At 39.8% G+C, this 26039-nt stretch overlaps 1 long non-coding RNA gene across 4 annotated transcripts in view; it reads left to right on the forward strand.

The window, feature by feature from the left end:
* LOC120526038 overlaps positions 1-26039 on the forward strand; it is a 159868-nt gene that overhangs the window by 116169 nt on the left and 17660 nt on the right. Inside the window, exon 8 of one of the 4 annotated variants that reach the window (XR_005633068.1) lies at positions 23249-23287. The exons of 2 other annotated variants lie outside the window; for them this stretch is intronic. This is a non-coding gene — a long non-coding RNA (uncharacterized LOC120526038). Of the gene's footprint in view, positions 1-344; positions 419-23248; positions 23288-26039 lie in introns of those variants that run through there. One more of the 4 variants, XR_005633067.1, reaches the window with a different exon arrangement.

A 26039-nucleotide genomic window follows, 5' to 3' on the forward strand; every position in this document is an offset into this window, starting at 1 on the left:
CACAAATCACTTGGCACACAGAAATGGAGTTTGCAACAACTTAGACAATGATACACTAATGCCTCATGTCAGTTGTGCGACCTGTTTAATAACGTCAACAATGTTTCTGGGTGGGAGTCAAGCATGTTAGAGTAGTGGAGGGGATAAATTATTGTCTGTTGGGTATATAGAACTAATATGTGCTTCGAAATCAGAAAGAGATAAAAAACATAGGAAAAAGATATCCTCATACTGATGGAGTGATGGACTGAGTATGCAAATGTTTTTTATTTACTTTTTAGTGCATTTAAGAATGGAAAACATTTCATTCTAAAATTTCATAACATCAATTTGGTGCCCCCCAGCTGCTGCGCCCGGGGACAAATGTCCCCCCTTGCCCCCCCCAGCTATGCCACTGGCAACAATAGGAGACAGGCAGGAGTTCAAAACCTCTTATGGTGGGCTCTTGAGAACCCAGAAAAGGTTGGTTTCTCTATTTAGTTTAACTTTTTTGTTTGTGTTTACTTTGTGTTATTCCTTCCTTCCTTGTTTTTTTCTCAATATTTCATATTAGCAGGGGTACCTCATGCTGCTTGGGTGGAAGAAGGTGTAGGTGAAGTCACTAAAAAAGGGTCAAAAATTGTGTCCCTTAACCAAAATTTCACTGACTATACCAACAGTGGGGAGCAACTTTGCAAAACATCATCACATGCTAAAAATGCCTCATAGATGCAATTCTTTTAGAAAAGTGCAGAAGCAGTCACTGAACAGAGTTTCCCACGTGGAAAAACTTTGCAAGGAACATAGCTTATGGTCTCCTCCAGTACAAATGGATTTAAAGGTGTGGATTTGTATATCGGAAAAATATCCATTTATCTTTTTTATATTAGATAGATGTGGAGGTAGTATTGCTTTATGAAAAACATAAGGGATTCAAGAGAAAAACACATTCTGATATCCCTATAACATGTTTTGAGCCTTTTAGAAAAGATGTGTGTCTGTGTCCCTATGTGTTTGTGTGTCTGCGGTAAAAAGTTTATGTACACTTGTAACTCAAAAACAAATTGACAGATTCTAATGAAATGTTATGGACAACTTGTATTCAATAATCTTAAAATATGATTAGATTTATAGGTGAGTTTCCAAATGCAGTGGAACCTCGGGTCACGACCATAATCCGTTCCGAAACTCTGGTCGTAACCCGATTTGGTCATGACCCGAAGTAATTTCCCCCATAGGATTGTATGTAAATACAATGAATCCGTTCCAGACCATACGAACTGTATGTAAATATATTTTCTTTAAAGATTTTTAAGAACAAAAATAGTTAATTATACGATAGAATGCACAATGTAATAGTAAACTAAATGTAAAAACATTGAATAATACTGAGACAAACACCCATGCTCCCTGCCCAGCTGCATGCGAGCCTGCCTGTGCTCGCCCGCTCTCTCTCTCTCTCTCTCTCACACTCGATTGCTCTCTCTTTCACTCTCTCTCGTGCTCACTGTCAATTGCACTCGCTGTCTCTCTGTCTCCTGCACCGGCTTTTTCCTCCTGCTTCCTGCCTTCTCCTGCAACCTCCCATTCTTTCCTGTTCTCTTCTTTTTCCCTTTGGCTGACTCGCGCTTCTATTTATGAAGAGGACATGGTAGTCGTGGCAATTACGGATGCGGAACACTTCTCACCTGTGCACTTAGGTGGGAAATGGCCACATCACGAACTCCTCAGGAACCACTTCGGCCACACACCACCACGCCCCCTCGCTAAGCCACAAGTGCTGTGATTATTTATTAAAACTGGCCTTTTTGACGGGAGCTGTGGACCCGCTATACCACAGGAGGAAGCTGGGTTGAGAGGAGGTTACAGTTTTGAAGGAGAGTCCCTCAGGGTGATGCACCGAGAACAATGTACAGTACAGGGAGAAACTGAACACGTGCGGAAATCATTGGCGCCTACGCACCGGAAGGGAAACTGGCTTGTTCGTCACCCGAGTGTGTGGTCGTGAACAGATGTAAATGTTTGGCAAACCTTTTGGTCGTAACCAGATTTCTACGTGTTCAGAGATGTTCGTGACCTGAGGTTCCACTGTATTCAGCTTTGAACTTTTGAAGTCCCAAGTTTATAAAGTTGATTCAAGCTAATGCCAAACCACTTCTCAGAAATCTACAAGGTTTGGCATAATCATTTAGGGCTTTTAAAACATCAATCCAAAAGTTCAGTTTAAAGCTCACTTTTTGAGCTTTTGAAGTTAACAACTATCATATACAGTAGTGTAAATATTTTATAGTTTCTGAAAAAATGTGAATTTCAAAGGTTTTTAAAATAGGTTTGCCTTTATGGTAGACTAAAATGGGAAAAACTAACTATAGAGTAATCTCGAATATATTTTGGCAAATTCACATGGCTTAAAGTAATTATGTTTTAAATATGTAGAACATGATGTGCTGATTACATCAAAATTTATGAAAGAAATTATGATTTTTAGGCTGGGTGAGAGAGCTGTGATAAGGGTGCCCTCCTATGCAAGCAGTCACAGCCACATGGAGACCTCAGTACTGCTCTCCAGCTGTTATGGCTCTATAGATTTAAGCGGTAGACATGTTCTTGTTCACCATATATTTTGAAATCCACTCCATTGCAGGACACACAGAAATGGACAGATCTGGAATTAGACAGTACAAATGAACATTTCAGTTATTTGGGGTTTTCCCCTCTCTCAGCGTGTCTGTGCTTCACTACCAATTATAACTTTAATAAAACCTTTCTGGCATGAGGAGGTTTGCTTTGCTCTCAGAATTTCCAGTGCGTTAGACCACAGGGCACAAAGTTGCAGGTTCTGTGTGTTATGTAAGTTATACTGCAGTTTCTGTGTAAAGCTTTTTGAGGTAGTATTAATTAAGAAGGTCATTTTATTAGAAAAGGTTTATTTTGTTAGACAGATGTCTCGAGAAGTCATGTGAACAGTGTTGACGGCAGACTCAGGTTCTTACTGATGCTGTGGATGACAGCTGAATGCTCACTGACTAAATGCTAAGTCAGTAGCAGCTGCCCCGAGTACAATTTATTTCCAAACCTCCGTAAGTCATTATCTAAAAGTAGCAGTTGTACACTACTGGCTTAAGAAGACCAAGCGATAAAGAGGAGTTGAATTTTAATGGGGATTTAACCAAAATCCGGGTGTGTTTTTGCCTCCCAGCTGAGGCTTTTATAACATTGATGTTCTGTTAATTAGACAGCAGCTGTGAAATCAAATATTGGTCGGGGAGGAGACTGAAAGGATGACAATGGTGGGGCAATCAGAGAGAGAGAAAAGGAATATTTACATAGATTTGAGTGAGAAAGAGGGAGGAGGGGAAGAATAAAGATCGACCAGAGGCATGAGAGGGAGGCACTCTCCACTAGTCTGACCTTGCGGAAGGTCACTGAGAATCCACTTTCCATTTCGTCTCACGCTGGTCTTTGGTGATGCAACAAGCCACATGCGCACAGCACACTTGCTTTGCAGAAGGCCTACATTATTTATGCAGCCAGTCAAAGATAAAAAAAAAAAGCAAAGCCTGACTGCTTCGGATGGATGCGGTGAGGTCATTTGCTCTGTCTGCTCCACCAGCCTGAGCTCTGTTGTGCTGGCCTGGGCTGTATTCTTGATTCTTTTTCATTGAGATGTGTTTGTTTGCAGGCAGTTCATGTGACGATCGGGATCTCTGCCAGTGCGGCAACTTAGATGGCCTTCTTATCTGCCACTTCCAGGGCACACAGAAATGGATTTAGAGTGTGCAAATGAACATTTCAATTATTTGGCATGTTCCTCCTTATTTCAAGCTTGTAGGCTTTCTGTTTGAATTCACTTAATTATAGATGCATTGTTTCCTCCTCTGATTTTAAATAATAACCCATATTAAATTCCCAAAAATGAATCAATTGCCAGTTTGACATTATGGATTGAGTGGGCTTTGCAGTTGATGGATGGAAGATACTGGAACTGTCAGGACTTTATAGATGTTCACAGCAAAGTGTATCCAGCCATTTACAACCACTCAATGAAAATAAGCAGATGAAAGGCAAGATGATGGGCACTGGCTGCCATCATAAGTGCTTTCACGGAGGAACTAGCTGGCCCGGAGTTAATCGAAGGTCAAAGAGTTTGATCGGCGAACGCTGTATCTGGTGATTTAAGCCTGAATGTTTTTGCTCCAAATCTAAGGACCCAGTGTGCAATGTGCACATTTCTTTGGAGATTGTGCTTTCATGGGGGGATTCTGAGGTCCACTCACAAAACAAACAGACACATTTTTAGACCATCAGTGAGGCTAATGTAGCCAGGTGTGAGTGAGTATTCACTGCAATGGACTGCTGTTCTGTCTGGGGCTGAGTCCTAGGGCATAATGCTGTCAGTATATGCCCCATGACCCTGTAATAAATGAAGGAAGTGCAAAAAACATGGCTATGCATGGATTTAGTGACCTTATCACTGCAAGTTAAGTACATGCTTTTTGTACATTAGTGCCAGTAGACTGTTATCACTTCATACAATTTTTGTTTATTTATATTTCCAATACCACCTGTTACCAGAGCAGACTGTAAAAAAAGTATTCACCCCTTGTAAGTGTTCACATTTTATTGTTATAAAGCGTACCATGGTGGATTGAATTTTGCTTTTTTGACAACGATCAACAGAAAGAGTCTTTAATGTCAAAGTGAAAACAGATCTCTGCAAAGTGGCCTAAATTAATTACAAGCACAAAACACAAAATAATCGATTGTATAAGAACTCACCCACTTTAACATGACCCACCTAAATCATCACTGGTGCAGCCTGTTGGTTTCAGAAGTCATATAATTAGTTAAATGGAGTCCACCTGTAGTCAAGGGGTTTCAACTGATTGTAATATAATGCACGTTATCTGGAAGGTCCAGCCTGTGCTGAGCCAGTATTGTGGCTGAACTTACACATTGAAAACAAAATCAACGCGCCAAGGAACTTCTTGAAAATGGTGATTGAAAATCACAAGTCAGTGAGTGAATAGAAGAAACACTAGATATCCCTTTCAGTCCAGGTAAATCAATCATTAAGAAATGATACAACTATAAATACGTTTAGATCAGGCTATCCTCAAAAACTGCATGCAAGAAGAAGACTAGTGAAGGACACCACAAAGAAACCCATGAGGATTCTGAAGGAGTTACAGGTTATGGTGGCTAAGATTGGAAAGACTGCACAATCAGCAATTGTGTGCCCGTGTGCTTCACTAATCCGAGCTTTATGAAAGACAAATGGGGAAGGGAAAGCCACAGTTGAGAGAATACACATGACATCTCTGCTAGAGTTTGCAAGAGAGACTCTGAAGTCAGCTAGAAGAAGGTTCCGTGGTCTTATGAGACCAAAATTGAGCATTTTGGCCATCAAACTAAATGCCATGTTTTGCTGAAGTCAAGCACCGTGAATCATCAAAAACACACCATTTCCATCATAAAGTATGGTGGTGGAAGCAGGTCCTGGAAGGATTGTGAGGATAGCAGTTAAAATGACTGCAGTAAAATACAGAAGACCCACAAAGAAAACCTGATGCAGCCTGCGAGAAACCTTAAAAGAAGATTTGTTTTCCAGCTAGACAGTAACCCCAAGTGTAAAGCTAAAGCTTCACAGAATGGCTTCAAAAGAACCTTGTCAGTATCTTGGAGTGGCCAAGTCAGATTGCAGATCTCAGTTAAATTTAGAATTACTGTCTGAATTGAAGAAGGCTGTTCATTCACAATCCATGTGCAACCTGAGAAAGCCTGAGAAGAAGAGCCCTGAGCACGCAGATTACAGGCAGTCATGGCCCCCAAAGGTGCATCTACTAAATACTGAGTAAATACTGAGTGAGTACTTATGCAATTCATTATTTAGTGTTTTATATTTGTATTTAAATTAGACCACTCTGCAGAGATCTGTTTACATTTTGACATTAAAGAGTCTCTCTTAATCAGTGTCAAAAAAGCCAAATTAAATTGACTGTGATTTACTGTTGCTTAATAATAAATTGTGAAATCTTTTCATAGGCTCTGTACATAGTCTAGATGTGTAAAAATTGGGCTATACGTGAGATCCCTTCAGAAGATCAGTAGTACGTTGGACAGTGGTTCTGGACTCACCTCCCAATCTGGATAAAGTTGACAACAGTCTTGTCCATCCATTCATTATATAAACTCATCCATCCATCCATGTATGTTCTGGACTTATATTTTCAGCAACAGTGACATGCATATGAACTAACTGGCAAGTTTATGTTTGGTTGCCGTATGTCAGTTTTCTTTGTGATGGACTGATTTTCTGTCTTGTTCTGGTTCCTGATGCTGCTATAATAGACTCAGTCCCGTAAAGGAAAAAAAGGCTAACCAAAAGTATGGAAAGACTGCAGTGTACATTAGAATAACACTAAGAGCAATGTCTCAAAGGCAGTATGGTGGCACATAGATTAGATTCCTTGCTGGGTTACTGCATATGTTTAGTCTGCATGTTGTCCCAGCGGGTACTCAGAGATTCCTCTCATATCCCAAAGACATGCTTATTTTTATGAATTGGAGTCCGGGCCACAACAAGAGAGGAGTGTGAGGCCTCTAAAAGGGTTCACCGTCCAGGCCTGGCATCCTCTTTAATGCGCTTAAACCCAGGTCCACTAACCTGCCTTGGCTTGCAGAGGCCAATTCAACAAATTGTCTTTATAAATGAAGAATATTTATTTATTAAAGAAAATATAACAAAAATGCTCAAAAGAGCAAAAGGAGTTGCCTAAAAGGCAAACAAGCAATGCACAACCCAAAAGAAGAATCCAAGAACAGACCGACAAAAATAATCAAAAAAACTGGTAAATACTGGAAGATAAAAATGTTCACAGAACTCTTTCACAGCTTCAATGCGCCACTGCTGAACATCCTTCACACTGGCCTAAATAGTCAGAAGGAGGCCTCAGGAGTGGTGACATAAAGGTGGCCAAACCTTTTGGGGTACCACTCATAAAACGGAAGGGACATGAGAGTAAATTTATTTACACAGAGAAACACAAAAGCTATAAATTAAATAATTAAAGAAATTATGATCAAAGAAGGGTGGCATGGTGCTGCAGTGGGTAGCACTGCTGTCTTGCAGTTAGGAGACCCGAATTCACTTCCCGGGTCCTCCCTGCGTGGAGTTTGCATGTTCTCCCCGTGTCTGTGTGGGTTTCCTCCCACAGTCCAAAGACATGCAGGTTAGATGCATTGGCGATTCTAAATTGTCCCTAGTGTGAGTGCGCGCCCTGTAGTAGGCTGGCACCCTGCCTGGGGTTTATTTCCTGCCTTGTGCCCTGTATTGGCTGGGATTGGCTCCAGCAGACCCCCATGACCCTGTAGTTAGGATATAACGGGTTGGATAATGGATGGATGATCAAAGAAAAACATCATTTTACATAAACAAAGAGAAGAAAAATCAATATTGTGAATATGCTTAAAACATAAAAAGACAAATACAATGTGAATAATAACAAAACTATTAAATAAATAAATTATGTTAACTGCTACTCTAAATTGACCCGATGTGTGTGTGTGCGCGAGTATGTTCTTCGATGGAGTTGAGTTTCTGACACCTGGACCACTTCACCCCGGTTCACTTAAAAGAGGTTTCATCTAAATGGTACAGAATATACATTTCTGCACAAGAAGGATGCTGTGCACTTGATAGTTTGAATGCCTTCACAAACATTCCTGTCATGCTATCATTCCACCTTCTTCATAATGCAATTCATCCCACTGAACAGAATTCTGGCGGTGGGTGGAAAAAGACAGAAGGCGAATAATGTCTGTGGGCTAATTACAGCATCAACTGTCAGGTATTATGAGGCTAAACAAGAATTAAAATTGCAACTTAGCTTCTGAACCATCAACTATAACAAATGTGTACTCTGTGAAAAAGTTTAATAAGGCAGTTCTTCACCATAGAGCCCCATTTTGACTGGTTAGAGATTTGACTCTATTATAGTTCATTTAGATGGGTGCCTCAGTGTGCCTGATGCCCCAGGAATCAAGTGACTAGTGATCAAGTGATCATGCCTGGACATTGTCTGTGTGGAGCTTGTAGCTGTTCATGGGCCTTACCCCGGGGTATTCTGTTTTTTCCTTCCTTAGGTGGCTGTTTAGGTTATTTGGCCCTAATGTGAAAGAGTAGGCTCCGTAATAGGCTGGACCCCTGTCCAGGGATGGTTCCTGTTTTGTGCCAAATTCTGTTGGGACTGGCACCAGGCCAGCACTAGTGTGAATGGGATTAGGCAGGTCAGAGACTATGACATTAAAAAAAGAGAGAGCAGGAGTACAAGCCTCAGATTCTTATGTCGCACTAAAGAGACTGCTTCTTTCTAACAGGAAAAGAATTGTATAATATATTTAGTATTGATACTTCCACACACAATATCATACCAATATTGCATATTTCAGAATAGTGAGGGACACTGGAAATCTCATTTAAAGTTATCTCTTTTAAGAATGCCACCACAAAGCCACCTATTGCCATTTCCAATAGAACGGTAGTTAAAGTCTTATGATAGACAGGGACTGAAGCAAGTGTCACATTTCTACTCTGGGATATTATCCTATTATGATTTGAATCTGTAACAGATCTGATATGTATGGCAGCATTCAATTTGAAATGATGGAAATTTTGAAATAATTAAAGGGTGCTTAAAATAAAGAGAAGCCGAAATCCATGTCCATCACTGAAACTTAAGCTTACTATGGTGAATGAAATCTGAACTCACCGAGGAAACATCTGAAGATTGTTCTTCTTTCACTCTAAGTTGGGCTTAATCACAGCTGATGTCAAGTGGAGTTGAATGGTTTACAAGTTACCCTTGACATGGGAATTTATTAACTGAATGGTAGTGAAATCCACAAGAGAAGAACAATCACTATGAGAACAATCTGGCCCTGAATGTAGACAACCACCTACCAGGGACTGACGTAGTATGTTAATGCTTATGATTTATGAATCACTTTGTGTAGAAATATCAGATAAATAAATGACAAACTGTAATGTAACATGAGAACTGTACACACACTGCACCTTACTAGTTAGATTCACTTGGGAATCACTTAGTGACCAACGTCTGTACAGTACCACCCTCTGTGTCATAATGGATAAAGAGGGTGTCATAGTGGGGTGGTGTGATGTGGAGGCTAAGGCATTGGACTTTAAACATTAAAAATGCTATTACAGTTCCCAACTTTCACTCACTTTGTGACCCTGAGCAACCCATTTATTCCACCTGTACTACAGTTGTGAAAAAAAGAAAGAAATGCATGTAAAAAATGTTACTACGTATATCCTGAATTTATCACTAATGCGGGCTAAAGGCTTCACTTATGTATACAATAATACTAATAAGGAATTTATGAGCAGCATTATCCTGACACTTCTTTTTGACTAGGAACTTATTCCTTAGTAACTATCCCAAGCTGCCATGAAATTACAAATGACATTCAGGACACCATAATACAGCAGAAACATGAAAGGTGAGTAAAAAAAGATTGTAAAACCACAGCAAAGGAATAATTTGGTTATTAATTGCATGTAAATCCTTCATGCCTGGCAGAATGAGCAAGAATTGACTGCACTAAGGAGCCATAAAAGTGCCAAATGGTAAACTGTGGCACATCCTTCCAAGTGTCATGTGACTGCTCCTCCAAGTGTATTCTGCTCTTTACTGTCAGTTCAGATGATAGAAACGGAGCAGTATTAAAGATCATTTTGAAGACTGTTGTGAAATTTCTGGTTTTATGAAATACAATTTTATTTTGTGCAGTTTTTATTTTTTTCCCCAGTATGTCAGTTAACCCTCAATGGGTCCTTGTTAGAAAGTTACATTCCAGGTCCTTGGGGTTCAAATTGCACCCCTATTCGTTGGTATATATAATTCAATGGTACCAAGCTCAAATTCAATGAACTAAAGTTAAGATGCGTTTATTAGGTAAGTGCATGATGCATACACAGCTTATGCAGTGAAATAGTGCAGTTAATGGGGTTGCGGCAGTGTCCAGCGGAGGGGACTGGTCATATAATGCACATTCCGTCTAGCCGACCCCTTCACTGCCGCGATGTAAGTGCCATTTTAAATCCAATGTTCTAATAAGATTGTAAAATATATATTATCACACCTTTTAGATGCAAACGTTTAAGATTTCTGCAAATGACATGTCTAAAGTTATATGCATTTGTCACAAAGTACATTTGATTTATTGACAGAATGTGCTGGACAAGCAGGCCTAGAGCACTTATCACAGAATTTGCGTGTCTTCCTGTCAAACTCACGCGGGCACAGGTGACAACGTCCCTGTGTCTTCTTCATTTTAGCTGGTCTCTCAGTTCCTCCTTCTAGTTCTCCAGAGTCCAGCTCTAGAAGTTGGATTGCATCCATGATCGGTCTTCTGAGCTGGGCTGCATTGTCCAAACATCTTTTAATCAGTGGCTCGACAAGAGACTCCCCGAGACTCACGATGAACTGGCGACGACGTATCGCTTTGGATGACTTGTTCCAATCAGGGTTATTGCACATCCAGATCACGAAACTGGCAATGGCAGCTCTGTCAAGCATGTTGAAGAACAGGACCATTGGCCACCTGTTGATTTTTCGTTTGCAAGAGTAGATGCAGGCCAAATGATCCATGTTATCTATGCCGCTCTTAGTAGCATTATAATGAAGGATGATCTCTGGTTTTTGTTTCATACCATCAACAGCCTTGTCGTGATGCATTGTCGACAAAAGGATGACCGACTTTCCTTTTTTGGGGACATATGATACCAAAGTTTTGTTGCCATCAAATGCAAAGATCGAAGAAAATTCGTCTCTGTTTTTTGCTATCATGCTCAGAGGAATGTCTCGTTTATTCTTGCGCATTGTTCCTACATACGTCATACCCTGTGTAAGCAATTCTTCTGTCAGTGCAACGCTTGTAAACAGGTTATCTCCCACTACATTACGACCACTTTTGTACCAAGGTGATACCATTGCTTTCACAACACGTGCACCCTGATCATGATCTCTGACTTCATTCGGTTGCCGCCCAAGATAGACCTCTGCATTCAGTGGATAAGATGTGGCACTGTCACAGCACCACCACACCTTTATCCCATATTTGGCAGGCTTACTGGGAATGTACTGTGTGCCTAAATGGACATCGTCCTCTGAATGGGACTAGTTGTTCAACTCTGTTCAATGACGGTCGTTTATTTGAACCAGTCATCCTCCCAGCGTGAACGACTGTGGAACCGTCTGGGTAAAGTTGAAAGAACTGCATTGTAGGTCAGTGATAGATTATGTATAAGGCCACCGCCTCTGTTCAACGACAGTCGTTCATTTGAATCAGTTGTCCTCCCAATCCACCTACAATACAGTGCCAACCAATCAGTTAGAATTGAGAAAGCACTCTGGATGGAAACAAAGTCCAGCATAACTCTTTTTTAGGATAACCATGACCTGGATAGCTGAGAATCTCCACAGACTTCTGTCAAAAATTAAGTTTTTTTGGGGGTGCATATTGCACCCCCGATGAAAATATGCCAGCGATAATTGACGTTAACACTTTTTCTATCATTTTATGCATGACCGTATGAAAAACTAGTGCACTTACAATGTCCTAGAGGAGAAGTGCTGAAATTTTAATAATAACATGGTAGTAGCCATAGAAATGGGCATGGGGTGCAGAACGCACCCCAAGGAACCATTGAGGGTTAAGTAATGAGTAGTGCTGATCGGCGAAATTCACCAAAATTTTTCCCAGCCAACCTTCTGGGTTCACCAGTGATCTTCCCTTAAAATTTGCCCTACAGCCAGCTTAGACAAACATTTTTTCCCAGTTTCTCATGATGCTTTGCAAAGACCGATGTGACATCACAGAGCCATGTAACATGGGGATGTCACTACCCAATTCACACTACCTGCCCAATGTGCATCGTACATACACAGAAGTTTCATGCATGCGTACTATAAGCATACTACACCTCACAATTTATGGTGCTGATGGATCTGCTTCATGTGTGCATGAATACTTTACAGAGTGTGACAAGTTAATTCCAGAAACGGCTATGTATTGTTAACCGTTGCTTCAAAGTGCTATTGATACGCTTGGACTGTTGAAAGTGGCATATGGTGAGGATGTTGTAAAAAAGTCAAGTCTGTTTGAGTGGATAAGAGGTTCCAGGACAGGAGAGAAGATGTGACCAATAATGACAGAAGTGGATCATCCATCATGACTCTGCCCTAAGCAATGATGCACACCTGACCAAGAAATGAATTACCAAATTGGATCATCTGCCCATTGTGTCTCTTCCAAAAACTCAAAAATGCCATGAAATGCTGGAGATTTTAAAGCATTTCTAAAATCCATCATAATATGACAAAGGAATTCAAGGGTATTACAGAAAAAGTTCCAGATATGTTTCCAGCAATGGAAACATCGTCTAACTAAATGCATAGCTACAAAAGGAGAATACTTCAAATGCAGTGTTTTTATTTGAGGGGTAGGTTAGCTGACCAAAATGAGAATACTATGAAAATATCTTGCTGTTCTACATTGATTCATTGTATGCTAGATTAAGCATATTATGTTCCTCACTGTGTATGAGCTCAGATCTTCCGGTTACAGGGATAGCCCGACTGAGTATGTAACACTGATCCCTTGATTCTCAGGCTTAGTGGGTGTTTTTTAGTCATAGTGATAGGGACTCATGCGATGCAGAGAGACATAAGGGATAAGAGAGTATTGTGGAAATGGAGTAAAACTTTGTCTTAGGAAGGCACATTAGTGCAACAGTTAGCGCAGCTGCCTCCCAGCTCAGGTCACGTTTTTGACCCCAATAATTGGCCTAGCATATTTGGCAGACTCCACCCTAGCCCTCAGGTACACTTAAAAGTTCAATGCATTTTGCAGAGTTTGCTGAAATTCCTCAACTCAAAGCAGGGAGTGTACTCATCAGTAGCCATGAGCTTTGCTGTTTTTGTTTCTGTGATCCCGAATGGAATAGATGTGTTAAGCAACAAAGACAAAATACGTAATGTAAACTCTGCCATGGTGACTTTGTGGGATTTCAGCGGTCTTCATCTGTAGGAGGAACTATATTTGCAGTCACATAACAAATATTGTTTCATGGAAACTATTACTCATGAATGTTAAAGCCATTATTATAATGCTTTAACAAATTGAGAATATAGCCACACGAGTAAATTCATGGAAGCAATTATTGTTATAATTATTAGCAATTATTAAGGAAAAGATCAAAGGCTCAGAACAGGTGTTTCTGTGGGCAGCCAGCATGGATTTAGCCTGGGATTTACTATGTTATAATACTATGAGGAAGCAACAGAAGCATATGATCTTTAAAGATGTCACTAAAAGAAGCTGAATTGTCTGAAAGGATGGCAACAGTTCAGCATGCTCAGTTACACGAGGAATATGTCAGTAAATACCTGCCAGTTTTTAGATGGTTATATTACGGTACTAATTTAGAGACCAACGCAAAAATAATGTCCCAGTCTAAGCTGATTTATAAAAACTTTCTTCCTGGTTATAAAAACTCAGCTTAACTGTAATACTGTTATGGTACAACCAGGGTTTCATTCCTGGCTAAAGTGTGTTTTCCTTTTGTTTAATTTTTTATTGTTCTTTAAATAAGATTTTGTAAATATTCTTATGGTTTATGTTTGCTCTTCTTTGGCACTTATTATTTCTTTATGAATATGTTGTTTTAAGTATTATTTTGTGTTAATATTTGTTCTTTTTCTTAGGTGCTTTATGCATTTTAAATAGAGCCTCTGGGGACAGGACCACTCTGTTAACTTTATACAGTATTGGGCTGAGTGGGATCAATTTGTCATTTGTTGTTGTGTTCATTGGCTGTCATTCTTTGATTATGGATTTTGGACATTGTTTTTGTGGTGTTTTTTCAAAGGTACTTTTTTTTACATTGGTGGACAAGTAAATACTGGAATTGCTTAAATTATTAGCCTTGACTTATAAGTAAACCCCACAATGCTTATCTATTTGACATTCATTCACCACTCATGTCTTAAAACACAATAGTGGACAAGGACATATTGCTGCCCTTGGGCAACTTCCCCAAAAAGGACTACACTTTAGAAAGCCTTAGAAAAGGCCAAGAACTTCTTGAAGAACTGCACTAATAATGGGACTTACTAGATAAACTACATTTGAAAGAGCTGCACAAATCAGACAGAGCAATTTGACCAAGGGTGGCAACCTCGGCTTTAAAACCTTAGCAGGGTCCAGAAGCTGACAAACTCATTGTTACTGCTGAAAGGGCTGCACAATTGTAACAGAACAAGCATAGGTTCCCACCTGAACAAACATGCAAGAGACATCTTCCAACAAGGCCAGATCACAACCTTTGAAAGAGCTAAACAAATAATGAATCACCTGAACAAGCACATTGCGGCAAATGATATTAATAGACAAAGGCAAGCTTCAGTGTAAAAATATTAAAACTTTAATCATTACTTATGTCCATTTGCAGAGAAAAATACAAGAAGTCAAAAGTAGAAGAAAAGATACAACATGAATCATTTAAATTTATATCTGTGAAAGCGAAATTGGCTTCAGTATAACCAGGTGAGAAATATCTGTGTAATTTAAAGAGTTCATGCTTCTTAATCGAACTGAGACATTCTTTAGAAGTATGCACTTCTCCTTCGTTGGGGTGCATTTTAGGTGGCACTGCACTTTCATAACATGCTGGTTCAGTGTGGCCTCAGAACTGCCTACACCCTCTCTCCTCTCTCATATCAATACTGCATTGTAATCCCTAAATTATTTACTCACATTTGCCTCTCTCAAGTGCCAGTGTTTCTTCATCACACAGATTGGGGTCTTTCTTTAATACCATGGCTTGATGGCTATTTCTAGCAAGGGACATTAGTAAAAATCGTATAACTATGAATTTACCCTTGGTCTTGCTCTTCTGTCAACTTGAAGTTATTTTAAGGCAATTATGAGTTGCAACTTAAATACCAAAGTCCTTAAAAGCCCCAATTTCCCTTCTGCTCCTGAGTGCATACACACTGGTTAGTTTACCTGACCTTAAACATACTTTTTGTTAATGTTTGGTTATATTTGCATATTTCCCATAATTCACTGTATTAGCATATTTATTTGCACTCAGAATTCAACCCTGTGTTATTATATTATTAAAGTGGTCTAAACCCTGCCCCACAGTGTAGTCTAAACTTCCTTGCTAGCCCTTCAAACACTTGTACTCATTCAGCTTCTCCCTTTGCATCTGTTCTCCTCTCCTCAGGCTGTCCCTGACAGTTTGATCTAATCCTTGAGTTAAATTGTCTACATTTACTTTCCCCAAACCTTTTTCCTAAACTCCAGTTAGTTTTAGCGCTATAGTATAGCTATAGACTTGATCTCACAGTTTAACTATGAAGCTACATCTAGTCTAAATAAAACATTCACATGAGTCTTATTTAATAAAGTAAAACTACATTATTTAATCCCCATTACACATTGGATTTTTGATTATTATTTGTATTTTCATCTTTTAATTCTTTTTTTATGGTATACTGTACAGTTTCTATGTTTTTGGACTTTGAGTATTTGATTACAGACTAGTTCTGTTTGCCCTCAGATTTCCCTTTTTGGCAGTACTCCTTTCCACCTCTTTAACATTTGGAAGATACAGGGGGTCCTCGGGTTACAGTCGGGGTGTCCTTGGGGACACAGTTCTGTTCCTAAAACAGTGATGTAACCTGAATTTTGGTGTAATTTGAAACACACCCTAGTCTAAGTCCCTTACCCATCCTAACACATTTGCAAAATCATAATCTAGAACATAAAAACACTACTAAGCCACAGAAAAAGGAAAAGGACATAAATTAATGTACTGTACACTTTACTGTAGTAACAGACAAAAATGACAAAAAATGAGTGTGAAAAAAAATTCCTTACCATTATTCCTTCTGATCTCTTTACAATGTGTAAATTCACTTTCATCGTGATGGCATTCCGTTTCTTTGAAGCACTACCATCTGAAGGCTCTGACTTTCGTTTAGGAGCCATGATAAGGGCCAAAAAGTCGGCACACAAAGCAACACAAACAGAACACTTGTGCCACACGCAACCAAACTAGTTTGCCAATTCCCTCACTCATATGCCACATTACTGCGTATTCCTCCGCTGCGTGCAACCAAACTAGTTCGCCCACGTAGTCTGTAAATACGACGCTAATGGCGTAAGCCGAAACACATCTCCATTTTTTTGTTTTTTTGGGAAACATTGTATGTCGAGATGTTGTAACCCCAGGACCCCCTGTATATATATATATATATATATATAAATAAATTATTTAAACATTAAGAAACATCGTTTTTTTGTACAGGGCCAGGGTTTTACTTTTTGGTTCAACTCTCCCTTTTCGCGTTTTTGAACATTAAAGACTGTTTGTTGAAACCTGTTTTTCGAGTCTGGGGTGAGACTCACCTTGCAGCTAGGCCTCATAGGCGCCTAATGAGGCCTACTTTTGGGTGCAAAGCTTTTCTTGAGGTTAGACAGCCATAAATGTATCTATTCCTTCTTGATTCTCCAAATTCTGAATAATAATAATAATTCTTTGCATTTATATAACACTTTTCTCACTACTCAGAGCGCTCAACAATTACAGGTTAAGGGCCTTGCTCAAGGGCCCAACAGAGCAGAGTCCCTTTTGGCATTTACGGGAATCAAACCAGTAACCTTCCGATTGCCAGTGCAGATCCCTAGCCTCAGAGCCACGACTCCACCACTCTATGAGGTACAACTCACTTTCAGAATCACTAACCCATTCTTCTGAATATATATAACTATTTATTTTTACAGAATCCCAGAGCCTGTCCGAGCAGGTTCAAGTGCAAGGCTTAAACTGACCCTGAACTGAAACTCAATCTATCCCAGAGCACAGTCACACTTAATAATACTTACATCTATTTTATATATAGTGCTTTTCTTACTACTCAAAGCGCTTTCCACAAAGGGAGGACCTGGGACACAAACCCATGATCTTACTATAAGGTAGCAGTGCTCCCATGGCAATGTAACATGTAAGTCTACACAGTTACTCAGAGAATATGCAGAACACCACACCTTGACTACAATCTGTTAGACATTAACACTAATATTTTTAATACCATTATATTACAACATTGCTTATTTTCCTTATTCATTTAGTAATTTAAACAATTTATTATGATGTCCACTGGTTCAATATAGGTCCTGCTTAGTCAATAATCCCAAATTTCTGTAACAAGTGGGATAAGACCCTGAAGAAAAGTGACTATAAGACATCTCAGAAGGGGTTATTTGGCAAAAGCAAAAGCAACCACACTATACCCAAAAAAAAAACAAAAAATGTAAAGAAACTCTTTTTAGCAGCTTCAATTGATCTGGATGACCCTGTGTGACAGGTTGTGAGACAATATTTCTTTGTTCAAAGAATGAAAACAATTTATTGCTTTACTTGACCTTTATAAATAATGAAATGGGGACTTACCTTTTATTGGGACTCCAGTTAGCCGACAATTTTGTCGCTGCATGGAGGCCTGTGCTTTACTGTAGCTGCAGAGAGAATGAAAGACCATTAAAGTGCCAGCACACAGAAGAGCTGTAAGAGTTTTGATGGGCCCAGTCAAATGGTTACCAGAAAGTGGGAATGATGGAGAGAGAGAGAGAGAGAGAGACCACAGGCCTGCTCAGCTGAAGAGTGCACTTAGGTGCAGAGTTCTGGACTGGGGGAATGCATGTCATAGCGAGTATTGTTATATGTTTCTCAATTGGAGAGTACAGGGCATGCATCATCAAGGATTGGTAGTGCCAATGCCTCAACGATAGAAAAGGGAACGACTAATCTTAGGTGTCATGTTTTGTTGAGCAGTGGGCAGAGAATATAAAACCTTCTGAGCATTGAGAAGAGAACAGAGCCTATAATTTGCCGATGAACACCCCTCCTGGAATTTGGTGGGGTTCAACTGATGAACGCATTATTTCTTTTTCCATTTTTTGTTGATTATTTTTTTTCTTGGCTGTTTATGTTTTGGTTGTGTGTTGTTTGGACTATGTTTAACTTTGGATGGCACAACATAGACTTTTGCTTATTGATTTGAATTTGTTCAATTCTTCTTTAAATAAAGACTCTATTACTTTTTCACTTTTACTTTTTATCGGTTGCTTATCTTTCTCTACCAGTGATCAGTTCAACGATGAACTCCAAGATTCCCAGGGTGTAAGGCTGTGCTACAGTTCCATAAGCATAGGACATTACCCCCCTGCATACTCAAAGACACTAGAAATGATACCCCCAGAACGATCCACTCTTTTGTCTGTACACATTCTTCCCTAACACCACAAGAGCTTCACACTTCTGAGGTTCGTCCTGTCAGAATGCAGTGAGTGGTTTTCAGAAATGCAGGGCACGCAAATATGATCCCCACCAGTTCAGCAGATGATTTAACAATCCATGATTGGTGTTTAGTGCTTAGTGAGAGACTTGATGTCCCTCAACAATGGCCACTTAACAAGCCAGGGGAGCATTTTTGCTGGCTTGCATTCAAGTTATGTACTATTTATAAAAAAGCAGCTAAAGTGCCAATTTTCAGTCACAAATCAGATTTGTTGGAAGTGTATAAAAAACAATCTTAATCTATCCTAAAGCAATAAAATACTACTCTTCATTTCTTTACACACTTCTTTTTTAATGTACGCAGCTGATTATGACTCACGCGTTTAGCCTTACAACTAAAACAGATGCAAATAACAGTGTATCCCTTTTTGGAAATACAAACACATTGTTATTTGCACCTGTGTCTGCTCATCTACAAGGAGCTGCCTCTTGAGAATGCTGTATAAAGAATTTAAGACTGAACATCGAATTTCATTCCATGCTCTTGACTTTGAGGATACTTGAAGGTGATGTATTCAAGTATGAGGTCCTTCAAGTTGTATTAAATACATTTAAATTAGCTTTACCCATCAACTGAGACTAACTGCTAACTCCCAACAAACATTATTGAATCGGATGCTCACATCCACACTCACTCACATCGCCCAATTTAGAGTCACAAGTAATCAGAACTCATACATGATCTTAGGACTATGAAAGTAAACTGGAAAAGCACAATTGGAAAAAAGCTGTACAGACTGCATACACTTACCAGGTTCTGTGAGGCCACAGTGGTAAAAAGCTCATCCTACTGAGGTCACATCTGGCCAAGCCTAAAATCACTAATGGAGTCAAGAAATGGTCTGTGAAATCTTGAGATCTTTAAGGACCATTGAAACTCTGTGCCTGCTATAGACAGCTTTTGAATTGCTTGTCTTTAAAAGGCCTCATGTTCACATTCCTCATTGACTGTGTTCTGACATCTGATTGTGCAAGGGTAAACTGTGGACTTCCACCAGACCCCCTGGAACACACCCTTAAAAAGGCAGCATGGCTGTACTTCTTCCTTCATGTTATTCTTCATTGGTTTTACTCAATGGCACCTGCTGGGCCGCATTCCTTCTGCCATCATGCCTGATGGTTTCTTGCACCTTACCAGGTGATAATCCTCTTTTATAGGTTCTGTCCTATGCCAGCCTTTCTCAACTGGCAGCACCTTATAACATGGAAACCTAATTGCATTTTTTATTCATTGAGTGCTGCTGCATTTCTTTAGAGGGTGAATTGCCTTAAATTCTTAAGTGCTAACTATAACACTACAAGCTTACATCATCATGATGTACCAGAATGTCTCCATATTGAGCTTCTACTGTTAACTGCTTGATGGGTGATAGCTGTTTAGGCATTGTCACTAGAAGCATTGTTTAAACAATGTCAGAACCAAAAATGAGGACATGAAAGCATAGAAAGAGAAAATCCAGAAAGTAGCTAGAAATGTGGTCAAAAACAGGCAAAAATATCAAGGCATAGATCAGAAAGAATGATGAGCAAAGAAGAAGATAAGAAACTTCAAAATCATAAAAACAAGAGGTCACAAATAAAACTAAACTTGAGAGACTGGAAAAAGACTCATTGATAGAATATTAGCTGAGAGTAAGAAGCTGCCTTCCTTTAAATAGAAAGAACAATGAAGCACAAATGAATCTTTGTTGATGGCTGACAGGCAAGTGGGAGGTGTGACAATGGGTGCAGTTTAATGTGTGATGTGGCAGTAGATTTAGTAGACTATCAAAATTAAGCTTTACTTAAAATTCTCAAACTGCTGTTTTTTGCCATCATATTTTATGATTTTATTGCGATCATAAAGACCGGCTCTGTTGTTTAGCATCATTAATTCTGTATTGCTTTTACATTTTTTTAGACACTCGTCAATGAATAACTGTGTGGTTCATGTACATAGTGTTTCTATCAAATCATTTAATGACGTTTTTAATTCACTAATTAACTGTATAGTATATTGTAGAAAGTTTGTGGCATGCCTGCCAAAGGTCCCTCTCCTCTGGAACTTGAACCTATGACCTCTCAATGATCAACCAACATTAAGAGCATAAAAACAAGCAACATGTCCTGCTGAGCTGAAAGAGCATTTGGTATTACAAGGTTGTATCCTATTTAGGGGTTTTCTTGGCCTACAGAACTGGTTTTCCAGTAGAGGACTGCATGGAGCTGATGACTGTCCTAATGTCTGTGGTGAATCTGAGTTACACAGTTTTAGGGTCTTGTTTCGGCTTTTTGAATGTTATTATTTTTTATCATTATTCCGAGGATGCCATTTTGTTTTTAGGTATGGTATGACCTACACTATTATGTGTGATGTTTGCATCACCACCGCCTTGTTCTTTTTTGTTGCTATGGCCATTGTTGGTAGTGAGACACAGGACTCACATGACGCGATGTTTCATCACACTCTCCTTACTTAAGACGGCATCATACAAAGCCAGTATAAGGGCCTGCTGACCATACCCGTCCATTAGCTTAGTATTTAACCTGCTAATTTTTGTTCCTTTCTTCACCTAGTTCTCAGCTCCCTTTCTCTCACTCAAATTTAGTATCTACATCTCACCATAGAGCTCTTAAAAAACATTAGGCAGAATTAATCTTTTCTTGTTGGACACACCTGAATGTGAAATTTCAGGTTTCCGTTTTTATTCAATTTATAAAAATTCCTAACATTTATAGTTCTGAGGTGTTGAACGCTGTTTGATTTGGGAAAGAATTCATTCAAATGATTTTAGCATTAGGCTGCAATATAACAAATTGTGTAAAAAGTGAAGGGGTCTGAATACTTTCTAAAGGGAAACCAGACATTGCAGGCACCTCAAGTCTTTTCAATATCATTTGTCATTTCTTATGTTATTTACATGTTGGCCTCGTAAGGCTTAGAAGACCTTTTTTACTGATGGATGATTACCTAAGCCTAAAGACTCCCTGTCTACCCGTACCTGCTTACCTGAGTGCACATTTCAATGTGTCAAAAAAAAGAAATTAAAAACTTGCTGTTTGTTCTCCTGTGAGGTTGTCACTTTGTTAGGTAGACACGATGAGGCCATTGCACACAGTGCATGTATTGTCGATATGTAAGACAGTTCAGCTCAGTTTAATAGAGAATAGAGATTGCAAATTATCCAGAGAGTCTGCTTTATTCTTTGTCTTCCTGCTTAACAGGGCTCCACAGTATCTGTGATGTTTCTTTATTTTCTTGTAAAGCCATTGTTATCTAGCTTCACTAAAAACTTAAAATCTTTTAATACTGTACATGATGGCTTTCAGCTGCCTCTTTTCAGCTGTTTCCCTACCCATTATTAATGAAAGTGAGTAGGCACAAAGACACCCACTCACTTGGATACCAAATGGTTTCATGTAGCAGGAGCAAGTGGTGCTGTTTCTGTAGAGATACACGGAATATTTGATAAAAAAACATTGTGCAGGAGACGTAGTTAATGGCTCAGCAGCATCTTTTTTGTTAAAAATTAGGTCCTATATGCTGCAAATTTATTTTTGTTGATTCAAAATTATCAGAGTTATAGAATCTCAATGTATTTCTGTTATGCAAAATCCGCTTTTGACAAGTGCTGTTGACAGAGGTGGGTGTGATGTGCTTTTCATATGGAACATTTAATTTATGATTGTATAATATTTATCATAAGAGCCTGACTAAGCCTATACTGGCAATGTCTGATATACAGGCTGCTTTTATAACGCTTGTGTAGGTATTCTGCCTGACGTGATCCTCCATTGACCCCTGTATAGTTTAGGAGAAAAACCTTTGACTTTGTCCTGAGCCACATAGTGGGGCTAGCTATTTGGCGTCATGCACGGTCTCATTTGTTCATAATTGCCCAGTCAACATGTCTCACAACCTCTTTTATGTAAACTTAATCTGCTGATGAAAGGCACAGCAGGAAAATACAGGTTTAAATTAATTCTGCAAGGATAGCAGACAATCTGCCAAAATGAATTGCATCACACAAGTTGAAAAGTGTCACATAGGCAGCATGCACAATGTCAGAGGAGCTGTATTTTTGCTCGGTCATTCTTTCAGTGTACACTGAAGCACAGCAGGAAAGTCTGAGCTATTCATCTTTTTAACAGCAGTGGAGGTGATGTGCATTTTCCTGAAAAAAGTTTCTGTTGCTTACCCAATTCTTTCTTACTTTTCATTTTTTTATATTTTTACTGATTAACTGATGGACACATACTTGAAACTCGGCGCCAAGGACATGCATCATAATGAGGGCTTACAGTGGTGACAAAGACGTGAAAAAGCTATTGCCACCTACATTGCCTATAAAAGGTATGCACACCTTTGGACGTTTTCAATCAAAGTGGATTGAATTTGACATTCATCAACAGAAAAAGTCTCCTTAATGTAAAGTTGAAAAGATTTCACTGAATCAATTACAAATATAAAACACAAATAAATTGATGGAATAAGTATTTATATGACATGCCTAAAACCATCACTGGTGCCGTCAACTGGCTTTAGAAGTCAAATAATATGGTTCTGTGGAGATCACCCGTCTGTAGTCAGTGTAGTTTAAATGCACCTTACCTGGAAAGTCCTTGTAGTGAGTCAGTAGGGTGGCTTAACCTACAAAATGAAGACATTATTCCAAAGATGCCATTTTGTTTTTAGGTATGGTATGACCTACACTATTATGTGTGATGTTTGCATAACCACCGCCTTGTTCTTTTTTGTTGCTATGGTCGTTTTTGGTAATGAGACACAGGACTCACATGACGCATTGTTTCATCACACTCTCCTTACTTTAGATGGTGTCAGGGATGCCAGGGGCGACGACCCAGCCGGGATGCCCTGAAGGACCGGAAGAGGGTCTACGCCCGCCCTGGATCATGTAGGGGCCGCCACCCTGGTTGCTTTGGGGGCCACGGGTAGAGGGCTTGGAAGCCCAACCCTGTAGGGGACCATGGTCACCGCCAGGAGGCGCCCCAATGCCTTTGGAGCCCTGGACCTCAGCACTTCCATCACACCAGGAAGTGCTGGTGGAAGAGAAGAAGGGACACCCGGAGAGTTTCCGGGAGTACAGCCGGCTCTTTCCGTCACACAGGGGAGCACATCCGGGTGCTAATAAAAGGGGCCGCCACCCTTCATTCGAGGCTGGACTCTGGTGAGGAGAGGACTAAGCAGAAGACGAGAGTGGAGGCAGTCTGAAGAATTGGAAAGGCAGATTGTGAGAGAGGCCTGGATTTTGGAGACTTTGAGGGTTTGTGTGCACCTGACTTTTGTAAATATTGTAAATAAACGTGTGGTGGTGACTTTGCAACATGTCTGCCTGTCTGTGTCTGGGCCATTTCCACAATGGCATCATACAAAGCCAGTATAAGGGCCCGCTGCCCATACCCGTCCATTAGCTTAGTATTTAACCTGCTTATTTTTGTTCCTTTCTTCACCTAATTCTCAGCTCCCTTTCTCTCACTCAAGTTTAGTATCTACATCTCACCATAGAGCTCTTAAAAACATTTGAAACAAGGCAGAATTAATCTTCTCTTGTTGGACACATCTCAATGTGAAATTTCAGGATTCTATTTTTATTAAATTTGTACAAATTCCTAAAATCGTGTTTTCACTTTGTAGTTCTGGGGTGTTGAACGCTGTTTGATCAATTCAAATGTGTAAAAAGTGAAGGGGTCTGAATACATTCTAAAGGCAAAACAGACATTGTAGGAACCTCAAGGCTTATCAGTATCACTTGTCATTTCTTATTTTATTAACCAACACAATGAAGACAAAAGAACACTTCAAGGAACTCCATCAAGTGGTGATTGAAAGGCACAAGTCTGGGGAAGGAGACATGAAAATATCCAAATCAGTTATCATTTCTTGGAGTCCAGTTAAATCATCCATCCATTATCCAACCCGCTATATCCTAACTACAGGGTCACGGGGTCTGCTGGAGCCAATTCCAGCCAACACTGGGTGCAAGGCAGGAAATAAACCCAGGGCAGGGTGCCAGCCCAGTTAACTCATTGATTAAGAAATGGAAAAAGTATGGCACAGCTGTAAATCTGCCTTGAGCAGGCCATTCACAAAATCTGAGTGATCATGCAAAAAGAAGACTAGTGAGGGAGGCCACCATTAGAATTCTTAAGGAATGACAAGCCACAGTGACTCAGATTGGCGAGACTGTGCAAACAACAACTATTGCCTGGGTACTTCAGCAGTTGCAGCTTAATGACAGGGTGGCGAAGAGAAAGTTGTTGTTAAAAAACACATAACATCCTGGCTGAGTTTCCCCAGCCATAAGAAGGTTCTGTGGTCTAATGGGACCTAAATATCAGCTTTTTGGCTATCAGACTAAAAAAATGTATTTGACGTAAGTCAAACACTGGTGGTGGCAGCATCATGCTGTCACCTCTGCAGCAGGCCCTGGAAGGCTTGTCAGTGTAGAGGGTGAAATGAATGCAGCAAAATGGAAGGAAATCCTGGAGGAAGATCCCAGTCTTTGGGAGAAGACTTGTTTCCTCTCAGGACAGCAACCCCAAGCATAAAGCCAAAGCTGCACAGGAATAGAAGAAAAGCATCAATGTCAATGTCCTGTGGTGGCTGAGTCAGAGTCCAGATCTACTGTAAATCCACCTGGACTTGGAAAAGACTGTTCACTCACGATCCCCAAGACAACTGACAGAGCTTGTGCAGGTTTGCAAATCAGATTGGAGAAAAATTGTAGTGGCCACTTGTGCAAAGCTAACAGAGCTTTGTGCGCACAAACACAAGACCGTCATGGCTGCCAAAGGAGCCTAAATACTAAATACTGACATGAAGGAGAAAAATACTAATATGATCTAATGTGTTTTATATTTGTGATTAATTTAGACCACTTTGCAGAGATCAGTTTTCACTTTGACATGAAAGAGTACTTTTCAGTTGATCAGATTTAAAAAAGACAAACAAAATTTGCTGTGATTCAGTGTTGTATAACGTTGAATACATTTTTATATGCCTTGTAATTATATTGTATTGAGCATTGGAAAGGTGCTATTTAAATAAAATGTATTGTTATTATTATTTTAACTTGAGTCCATATGGTACAGAAAGGAAATCGGGAGTTGTTCCAAGGGTATATATTAGTCTATGCCAGTGCTTTCAATGCCCCAAAGTGTCACAACACCCATTTTGGAAAGTTGTGGTCTGTGCTTCTCATGAGCCCAGTTGCTGTCTATCAGGAGTTTAAATGTTCTGCTTGTAGGTTTTTGTCTGTGGAGTTCAATTTTCCTCCCACAACAAGAACTCCTCCTTCGAAGTTATGCTCATTTGTAACACTAGCCCAGTGATGTGTGATTGTGGGAGCAGGTGTGTCCATAATGTAAGTGGGCTCTATGATGGACAGGTGCCCCATCAAGGAGGAGTTCCTTTCATGAGCCAATTCTGCTTGAAGTGGCCCTGGCCCCGCTCAGAACTCGTTTTAGCTCTGTAGGATTAAGTGTGTTACGTTATGCTATCCCAGCTCTGGAGGCACAGTTTTCTTCACTACTGTATATACTGTATTGTACATAACTACCATCATGTTGTTATTTCTTGTACTTTACGCTGTTCTTGAGAAGT

The sequence above is a fragment of the Polypterus senegalus genome, chromosome 3, assembly GCF_016835505.1.
Source record: "Polypterus senegalus isolate Bchr_013 chromosome 3, ASM1683550v1, whole genome shotgun sequence".
NCBI lineage: Eukaryota > Metazoa > Chordata > Cladistia > Polypteriformes > Polypteridae > Polypterus > Polypterus senegalus.